General features: G+C 37.3%; 1 non-coding gene across 1 annotated transcript; it reads left to right on the top strand.

Moving 5' to 3' along the window:
• The first annotated feature begins 2,415 nt into the window (after positions 1-2,415).
• Positions 2,416-2,488, top strand: Trnaa-ugc (transfer RNA alanine (anticodon UGC)). Its single transcript has one exon. It is a non-coding gene; the product is annotated as a tRNA-Ala (tRNA).
• The last annotated feature ends 6,583 nt before the right edge of the window (positions 2,489-9,071 follow it).

Below are 9,071 nucleotides of genomic sequence, written 5' to 3'. Positions count from 1 at the left end.
ACAGGCCAACTCATGGGCCCAAACTATCTCCTCAGTAGCTCATTTCTTCAAGCAGAGATGAAGTGCTCCCAGGGCAGGAGATGGGAGACTGAGTCCTCTGGGTAGTTCATGTGATTGTCTCTAAGGACAAAGGTGAAATAATAGTTTCATCCATTTGTCTTAATTGAACAATTTATAATTGTGATTCCATCTGCAACAGAAAAGAAACATGTTATTTCCACTATTTTTATTTCTTTTAAGAGAATGGTGGGGAAAATTTACCTAGCTAAATAAAATCCCTTTTATAGGACTAGGAAAGGACCAAAGTAATTTTTGGTAATTTTCTTCCAATTGAGATATTTCTGATAATGCTGGACAAACTCTGATTTTGTAATGACCACCTCCCTGGGTGTTTTCTCATCACATCCCCCAAATGCTACAGCAACAACCTCTTGAGAAATACCAATCTCATGCTTGAGTGAAGAATATAATTGTTATCCTAAAATTTTTTTTGGTGTGTTAAATTATATGGTATGTCAAAATATAGCATTCTCACCATGATACTTAAATTTTCATGGGTTTTTAAGTCTCTTTCATAATATTTAAATAGCTTGACTATGAGACTAAACCACTTAAAAGGAAGTTTACTTACAGCATTTTTAGCCCCCTCATGCAGACCCTAATTCAAAGGTCTGCTTTCTCTTTTAGAAACTCCTCATCTTTATTAGAAGAAAGGAGATGGGACCTGCATCACGAATATAGATAGTTTTAATTCCAACTTTCTCTTGAATTAAATTATTTGGATGTTATTTTGAAGAGAGGATAATCCAGAGACCAGAAGGACTTGGATATAATTACTTTCATCATTCAAGTCATTCTGCTAAGTCCAATCTAAACCACTGGCCTTTGAGAGTTTGTGAAAGAGGCATTTCAGAAAATCAAGACATGCAGAATATTATTTAATATTTTTTCCACTCATGCATGGGCTCACACGATGGAAAAGGTCTATAGTTAATTTAGAGAACCAAAAACCTTTAAACCTGGAAGAAACACCGTGTTCAACATTTCTATAGAGCCTTACAACTTATAAAAATAAAAACATACAGGAACACTTAATCTTTTCATCACAATAATCACCATGTGAAACACGGATTCTGATCTCCATATTTACAGATGAGAAAACAGAAACTCAGAGATGCAAACGTTTTGTGCAAGTTCACACCATAGTAAGTGGCAGACCGGGCCAGACCCCAGATCGTCTAACTCCATGTCCTGTACCATGACCACATGGGATGCCTTGGGGCTGAGAACCAGTGGTTCTCAAAGCAATATCACCAATGGCAAGACAGTGTGCAATACTGGGTTTTATCCTGTCTCAAGCTAAACATTACCATCAGTTCATGCCAATGCCTGCAACCCAATCCAGACAATTATATCAGAATGTCTAAAGACTGGGTCTGGAAATAGGTGTTTTTTTTAAAGTTTCCTAAATGACTCTGATGCTCAGCCAGAGTGGCACATCATTGTTCTAGATTGATTTTTGGACAAATAGATCCTAGGCCTGTCTTTGTCACAGCAGTGACCAGCAGTTTAGCTAGGGGTGGTTGGTTTCAGAATTGTGTCTTCTAGGCCTAATATCACTTTGAAGCACAGAAACACTATGGATTCATGTTGACCCTGCAGTGGCCAATGGAAGATTCAGGCATTTTCTATAATAAACTAATTGGTTTCACTTCTGATCTATATTTTTATGGGTGGGTTTTTCAATTTAAATTTTGGTTGCTCATAAATAAAGGACCTTGATGGAAAATGAAGTGAGGTTTCAGTCAAAAGGATAAGGCTAGATATGGGAGAGTTAGCTCAAGATTGGAATCCAAAAAGATAGAAAGCAAAGGGGTAGTCTGTACTTTTCTTTTTTCTTTCTTTCTTTTTTTTTTTTTTTTTTTTGAGGCAATTGTGAATGTCCTCCTAATTTCTCTCTCAACTCATTCATCCTTGGTATATAGGAACACAATTGATTTATGGGTGTTAATTTTACTGAATTTTTTTGAGTTATAGAAGTCTTCTGGTGAGTTTTTTTGGGGTTTTCTAAATACAGGATCTTGTCATCATCAAATACAGATAGTTTAAGCTCTTCTTTTCCTATTTGTATCCCTTTAATTTCTTTCTTTTGCCTAATTGCTCTTGCTAGAGTTTCAAGGACTATGTTGAACAGAAGGCGTGAAAGAAGGCATTCCTGTCTTGTTCCAGTTTTTAAAGGGAATACTATCAGTTTTTCTCCATTTAGAATGATGTTGGCCTTGAGTTTAATGTACATAGCTTTAAAAATGTTGAAGTATATCCCTACTATGCCTAGTTTATCTAATGTTTTGAACATGAATGGATGCTGTATTTTGTCAAATGCTTTTTGAACATTAAAGAAAGAAATTAGGGGCTGGGAATGTAGCTCAGTTGGTAGAGTGCTTGCCTTGCATGCACAAGGCCCTGGGTTCAATCCCCAGTGCCTCCACCAAAAAAAAAAAAAAAAAAGAAAAAGAAAAAGAAAGAAAGAAATTGAAGAAGACCTAAGAAAATTGAAAGATTTCCTATGTTTTTATATAGGAAGAATTAATATTGTCAAAATGGACATACTACCCAAAATGCTATACAGATTCAATGTGATTCCAATTAAAATCCCATCATCATTCCTTATAGAAATAGAAAAAGCAATCATGAAATTCGTTTGGAAAAATAAGAGACCCAGAATAGCTAAATCAATCCTTAGCAAGAAGAGTGAAGCAGGAGGCATCACAATACCCAAACTTCAACTATACTACAGAGCTATAGTAACAAAAATGGCATGGTATTGACACAAAAGCAGACAGGTACACCAATAGTACAGAACAGAAGACACAAAGACAAACCCACATAAATACAGTTATCTCATCCTAGACAAAGGCACTATAAGCACACATTGCAGAAAAGACAGCCTCTTCAACAAATGGTGCTAAGAAAACTGGAAATCCATATGTAGCAGAACGAAATTTAAGCCCCATCTCTAGGCCCCACACTCCATCATGTCGGCTTAGGAACTGACTTCCTCAACAAGACTCCTAAAGCATAAGAGGTAAAATCAAGAATCAATAAAGGGGATGGTATCAAACTAAGAAGCTTCTTTACCACAAAGGAAACAATCAAGAGCATGAAGAGAGAGCCTGCAGAATGGGAGAAAATCTTTGCCTCCTGAACCTTAGAGGGAGCATTAATCTCCAGGACATATAAAGGACTCCAAAAACTTAACATCAAAAAAATATGAAATATCCCAATCAACAAATGGACAAAGGAAAAGAACAGGCACTTCACAGAAGAAATACAAATGGTATATGAAAAGAAAATGCTCATCATCTCTAGCAATCAGAGAAATGCAAATCAAAACTACTCTAAGTTATCATCTCACTCCAGTCAGAATGGCAGCTATTATGAACACAAACAACAATAAGTGTTGGCGAGGATGTGGGGGGAAAAGGTACACTCATAAACTGCTGTGGGACTGCAAATTGATGCAGCTAATTTGGAAAGCAGTATGGAGATTCCTTGGAAATCTGGGAATGGAACCACCATTTGACCCAGCTATTCCTCTTCTCGGACTATACTCAAAGGACTTAAAAACAGCATACTATAGGAACACAGCCATATCAATATTTACAGCAGCACAATTCACAATAGCTAAACTGTGGAGCCAACCTAGATGTCCTTCAGTGGATGAATGGATAAAAAATATGGCATTTATACACATTGGAATATTACTCAGCATTAAAAAAGAACAAAATCATGGCATTTGCAGTTAAATGGATGGCATTGGGGAAGATAATGCTAAATGAAGTCAGCCAATCCCAAAAAAACAAATGCCAAATGTTTTCTCTGATATAAGAGGGTGACTCATAGTAGGATAGAGAGGGAGCACATGGGAAGATTAGATTAATTCTAGATAAGGAAGAGGGGTGGGAGGGAAAGGGGATTAGCAAGGATGGTGGAATGTGATGGTCATCATTATACAAAGTACATGTATGAAGACTTAAATTGGGTGTCAACATACCTTATATACAAACAAAGATATGAAAAATTGTGGAATATATGTGTATTAAGAATAGAAATGCAAAAAAGTACATGAATAATGGCATAAATTGATGTGAACATACTTTATAGAGAGAGATACAAAAATTGTGCTCTGTATGTGTAATAAGGATTGTAATGCATTCCACTGTTGTTGTGTATTTAAAAAAATCAATATATATATATATATATATATATATATATATATATATATATATATATATATATATATATTAACCCAATCAACAAATGAGCAAAGGAAAAGAACAGGCACTTCACAGAAGAAATACAAATGGTCAACAAATATATAAAAAAATGTTCAACATCTCTATCAATTAGAGAAATGCACATTAAAGCTACACTGAGATTTCATTTCACTCCAATCAGAATGGCAATTATCAAGAATATGAGTAATAATAAATGTTAGCAAGGATGTGGGGGAGAAGGTACATTCATAAAATGCTGGTGGGATTGCAAATTGGTACAACCACTCTGGAAGGCAGTATGGAGATTCCTCAGAATTCTAGGAATGGAATCATCATTTGATCCAGTTGTCGTACTCCTTGGTGTATACCCAAAGGACTTAAAATTAGCATACTACGGTGACATAGCCACATCAATGTTTACAGCAGTTCAATTCACAATAGTTAAGCTATGAAACCAACTTGGGATCCTCCAACAGATGAATGGATAAAGAAAATATTGTTTATATACACAATGGAATATAAAAGTGATGGCTTTATGACATTTGCTAGTAAATTGACAGATTTGGAGACTCTAAATCTAAGTGCAATAAGCCAATCCCCAAAAAAACAAAGGTGAAATGTTTTCTCTGATATATGAATGCTAACACACAAAAAGGGGGCACAGAGAATAGAAGTTCAGTGATTAGAAAAAGAGAATGAAGGAAAGGGAAGGGAGATAGAAGTAGGAAAGATAGTGAAATTAATCTAACTTTCCTATGTACAAATATGGATACACCACAGTGAATCTCCACATCATGTACATCCACAGGACTGGGATTCTAGTTAGAATAAGACATACTTCATGTTTGTATAAATATGTCAAAATATACTCTACCATCATGTATAACTGAAAAGAACAAATAAAATTTCTAAAAAGACAAATACAAGAAAAAAGAAAGAATGCAAATGGATGACTTAGGGTCTTCAAAACAATGAATTAAGATAATCTGACAACTGTTAAGCTAACAGTTTTTAGAAATTCTAGATAACAACATCCTCTTAATTGAATAAACCAAGTTGCCTATTTTGTTTGGGTTAAACAAACCAGCCTGCTACCTGTGCTTGAGTAGATGCACTTGCATGTTTTCTCCCAAGGAGAACGGCATGAAGAAATATTCACCAGCCGGCAACACTGGTTATCTTGGCAGGGAACAGAGACTTGGAGAAAGGCCGGAGTATAATTAGCTTTTCCTTTATATAGCCAGCAGGTGTTCTGTAATTTGAAAAACATAAAATAAATAAAATTGAATTAACTGATATATAAATTCACAACAGCCAAAAAATAAGAATTAAAAACAGTAATTTATAATTTGCATTTTATGGTGACATAAATATTGAAGGAAGTCATTGATACGTTCTATAAACCTGAAATGGAGTTATCATTCTGTACACATTGGTGTTTCCTGTTTCTTCTGAGACTTTAAAATTATATCTAATGTCCCTAGAGCTGTCCTGCTGAACTCATTAAATGGCCTTTACCCCTCCTACGAACCCACACATACACACACACAAAAAGGTAATACGTAAATATTTAAAATAAACAACTGAGCTTAACAGAAATAAGGGAGACTTTAGATGGCAGAACTGAAGCAGGAATTCTAAACCAGAAGGAGAGTAAGAGCTGCCAAGGAGCCAGACACTGTGGCACACGCCTGTAATCCCAGCAGCTCTGGAGGCTAAAGCAGGAGGATCATGAGTTCAAAGCCAGCCTCAGCAAAAGTGAGGCACTGAGCAACTCAGTGAGACCCTGTCTCTAAATAAAATACAAAATAGGGCTGGGGATGTAGCTCAGTGGTCAAGTGCCCCTGAGTTCAATCCCCAGTAACCACCACCCTGCCAAAAAGAAAAAAAGCGGGGCTGCTGAGGAAGGGCAGGCTAGGCCCTGGGCCCAGGCAGTCAGACCTCATGCCCATCAGTGGAGAGTGCTACTGAAGGAACTAGCAGAAGACACAATGTGGGGAGGTGAGGCGAGGATGGGGGTGACCAAAAAAACAAGATAGAGAAATGCAAGAAGCAAGAGTGAAAACCGAAATTGGAAAATACAAAGACAAAACTAAGCATTGAACGTATGAAGAGCCGTCGTGAGGATGATGGCGGTGATGATGAATTTGCAAGTGTTAAAAAATGAAACAAATATTCTAGACAATAATTTCTAGCCAGATGAGAGGGATGATCAGAGTGAAGCATCCCTTAGGCTTTGAATCGTGTGGGAATAAAGGAAAACTTTGGTTACCTTTAGTATTAATGTCAAGAATAAAGATTACAATTTGAAGGGGAATGACTAACAGAAAATTAAGGATCCCAGTAAAAGTGGGGAAAAGTCATAAGGATGATTCATTTTGGTAGACGAAGGAAAGGAGGAAACAGCACAGTAAATTGAAGGCACGAACAATAAAATAAATACTAACATATCAACCAGAACAAAAAGTGTTCCTAGACAAAGAGAGTGGTTCTAATTCAGGGAATTTCAAATTGGATTTTAAAGCTAACCCAGTTAGAAGATGTTTTATACAAGACATACCTAACACACAAGGACTCAGAGAGTTGGGAAATGGATCCATGTAAACAGATGCCCCCCAGCAACTATGGAGGAAGCTGGGGTAGCTCCTTGGGAAACAGCTTTGAAGGTAAAAACCATTAAAAATAAGAAGAATCGTGATAAAAAGAAAATTCTATTTTAAAAAACCATTCTAAAACAAGATGCAAAACAGACACAATGAATAAAGTTATTAGCCTGGGAGAATATATTTACTACCCCTAAAACTGATAACTAGGATCCAAAATCAATGAGGAAAAGACAGATAGCATAAAATAAAACAAAGAATACAAATAACTGAGTCACAGAAACAGGAGCCCAAAGAATCAACAAATATAAAAAAAAAGAAAGCCAGCCTTCCTCGTAAGCAAAGGAATGCAAATTAAAAAAGAAAAAAGTCATAATTTGACACTCATTAGATCTGTAATTTTTAAAAAGTTTGGTAATGCCAAATAGTGTTGGGTATGTAGCAAATGTGAAGCCCAGACGTTGCTGACGGGGTGTAAACTGGTGGCTTCCCTTTGGAGAACAGTCTAGCAACGCTTAGCAACTTGGAGATATATATGCCATGCACAGGGCAATCTACTTCTAGATATTCAGCCCGGAGCTATTCTGTAGCTGTGCCCAAGGACACATTCGGTGCTCAGTGCTGCAATTTATATGATAGAGAAAAAGTGGAAATAACCTAAACATTTCTCAGTAGAAGAATAGATAAACAGTGTTTATTCACACAACATTAAGAGTAAAAGATCTAGCTTATATGAATCAAAATGGATAAATCTGGAAGATATAATGTTGGGTGAACAAAAAAGTTGCAATTTATATGTATAGTAGGAAACCAAATATATAAATTTTTGAAACACAAATTTATAATGTTAAGGAATTCATACATATGAATAGAAGTATTAACTCAGGGAACGGTATGGAGGAATGTCAGAGTCCTGGGTATCTCTGAGGAGGGAAATAGGTGGGGAGCGAAGAGGAACCATTTCAGCAATGTTTTCTCCTTCGCCTTCTCCTTCTCCTTCTCCTTCTTCTCCTTCTCCTTCTTCTTCTTCTTCCACAGGGGATTGAAACTAGAGGCACTCTACCCACTGAGTTACATCCCCAGCCCTTCCTTCTTATTTAATTTTTTATTTTAAAACATATAAGACCTTTATATTGGATTCAACACCCAGGCTGGCCTCAAATTTGTGATCTTCCTGCCTCAGCCTCCTGAGTGGCTGGGATTACAGGTGTGCCCCACTGTGCCTAGCCACAGTCATGGTCTTTTTTTTTTTTTTTAAGAGAGAGAGAGAGAGAATTTTAATATTTATTTTTTAGTTTTCGGCAGACACAACATCCCTGTTTGTATGTGGTGCTGAGGATCAAACCCGGGCCGCACGCATGCCAGGCAAGCGCGCTACCGCTTGAGCCACATCCCCAGCCCCGAGTCATGGTCTTTTATTATGTATTTTTTTAAGTTCTGAAGTAATTATGTATAAGTTCTAAAGCAAAAACATATAAGACCCTTGTACCTGGATGGCTGATGGATAGATAATGTATGTATGTATATTTATGCATTAACACATAATAATTATATAATTATTAACTATTTTATACTCTATAATGCTATTCTATTATATATACATATGTGAAAAATGTGCTTGAAATAGTTCTTAGAAATTAAAAATGATACCTTTGAATCCCAGGGAGGCATTAAGGAAGGAAAAGAGAAGGGAGGGTGAAGAAGTTAGCAAATCCCTGAGGTTGGTCAGTAAGGGGCTCTCCGGTAGCCAGATTTTAAGAGGTCACAGGACTGGCGAGAAGACAGGTTAAGTGGATAATGAGAGGGCGAGCTCTGTTTCCATGAGAGGAGATCTGGGGTCCATGAAAAGGTGAGGGTAGTTGCTGGCCAAGAGAGATTGACTGTGGACACGCAGGCCGATGCCGCTGCGGGAAGCAGCCTGCTTCGCAGCCTTGGAAACTGTGATCCAAGAGAAACAGAAGCTGGCCTCCAACTTGGGAGAAGCTGGGGGAACTCAGATTGTGTCGGAGCATGGTTGCATTCTCACTATTGTGAGCCTGGGGATGTGGGGTAACTGTGATTCCTGACAGAACCACATGGGCAATTAGTTCTCAAGGCCAGCGAGAGATGCCACGTCAGGAAAATGGGCTCAGATTCTGAGCAGGCAAACAGCAGCCTCTAATATTGTGCTTCACATCTGTGGACCCCATTG

The sequence above is a fragment of the Callospermophilus lateralis genome, chromosome 3 (assembly GCF_048772815.1).
Source record: "Callospermophilus lateralis isolate mCalLat2 chromosome 3, mCalLat2.hap1, whole genome shotgun sequence".
NCBI lineage: Eukaryota > Metazoa > Chordata > Mammalia > Rodentia > Sciuridae > Callospermophilus > Callospermophilus lateralis.
This window is presented reverse-complemented; position numbering and strand designations above follow the sequence as displayed.